Source organism: Alligator sinensis, unplaced genomic scaffold (assembly GCF_000455745.1).
Source record: "Alligator sinensis unplaced genomic scaffold, ASM45574v1 scaffold821_1, whole genome shotgun sequence".
Classification (NCBI taxonomy): domain Eukaryota; kingdom Metazoa; phylum Chordata; order Crocodylia; family Alligatoridae; genus Alligator; species Alligator sinensis.
In genome coordinates this window covers 106,852-107,983 of record NW_005843270.1, presented here as the reverse complement: position 1 = coordinate 107,983, position 1,132 = coordinate 106,852, and the positions used below count along the sequence as shown (strand labels likewise).

At 60.7% G+C, this 1,132-nt stretch overlaps 1 protein-coding gene across 1 annotated transcript in view; it reads left to right on the top strand.

Annotated features, from left to right (window-relative positions):
- Window positions 1–1,132, top strand: part of LOC102380714 (indian hedgehog protein) — a 4,076-nt gene that overhangs the window by 1,284 nt on the left and 1,660 nt on the right.

Here is a 1,132-nt window from a genome sequence, read left to right as displayed (position 1 = left end):
GTGGGGGCTTATGGGGCACCAGAGGGGCTGCGTGTGTGACAGCAGTGTGGGGCGATAGTCTGGGGGCTGCCGTGAGAACTGAGGGGCACTGGGTGCCCCCTGCCACCACGTGCCACCTGGGGGTCTCTGAGTATGCAGGGCCATGCCCCAGGGTCTTGGGGGCTCTGTGCCGGTGAAGGGCACCGGCCGCACTGTGTCTCCAGCCCCTCCATGGGGCAGTGCCGTGTCCCACTGCTGTGCAGATCCCCCAGTGCCCGCACATGCAAGTGCACATAGCCTGGCATGGGGTAGGGCTCGCACACACGTGTCCACATTGCACTGAAAGCAGGCATGTGTGCACATGCCCAGCACGCAGGGGCAGGGATCAGTTGATTACACACCCATGAATTTGCATACACACATGTCCACGGGGTGCGCACCCCCCGATGCATGGACACACATTGAAACAGACACATATGCACACACATGTGCCCACCCACACACATGACTCAGACCCACATGTGCATGTGCGCACACACAAGCCACAGGCAGTCACCCCAGGAAGGCGCAATGGTTTTGTCCATGCGATCCCCACACCACAATAGAGCAGTGAGACCATGCACCAGGGTGCAGTGATCACATGTGTGCATGCACGCTTAGACACACCACTGAGAGGCAGTGCACACACGCATGCAAAGCTACACCTGCTCCTCCTGTGGACTGCAGTAGGTGCTCACACACACACACATGCTCATGTGCACATGCTTACACACAAATGTTCACACACACACACAAATACACACACTCGCACATACTCACAGACACAAATACATACACTCACACCTATGTTCATGCACACAAATGCTTGCACTCACACACACAATCACACATACGTGCACACGCACACGTGCACATCAGCTCTGCCCTCACTGCAGCTCCGTGCCAGGCTGGGGCTGTGCCCACAGAGGAAGCGTGGCCTGGACCGGCTGGGCCCTGCCAGCATCGGCACCCGGGCTCTGTCCCCTGCCCAGCGGTGCCTGCAGTGGGGAGTGGGGGGCGGTACTGTGCGGGGTGCACGGTCGTGGCCCTGCTCCCACGTGCTCTGTCCCGATGCCACAGACCGGAGCCGCCGGCCCGACGCGCCCGGACGCCG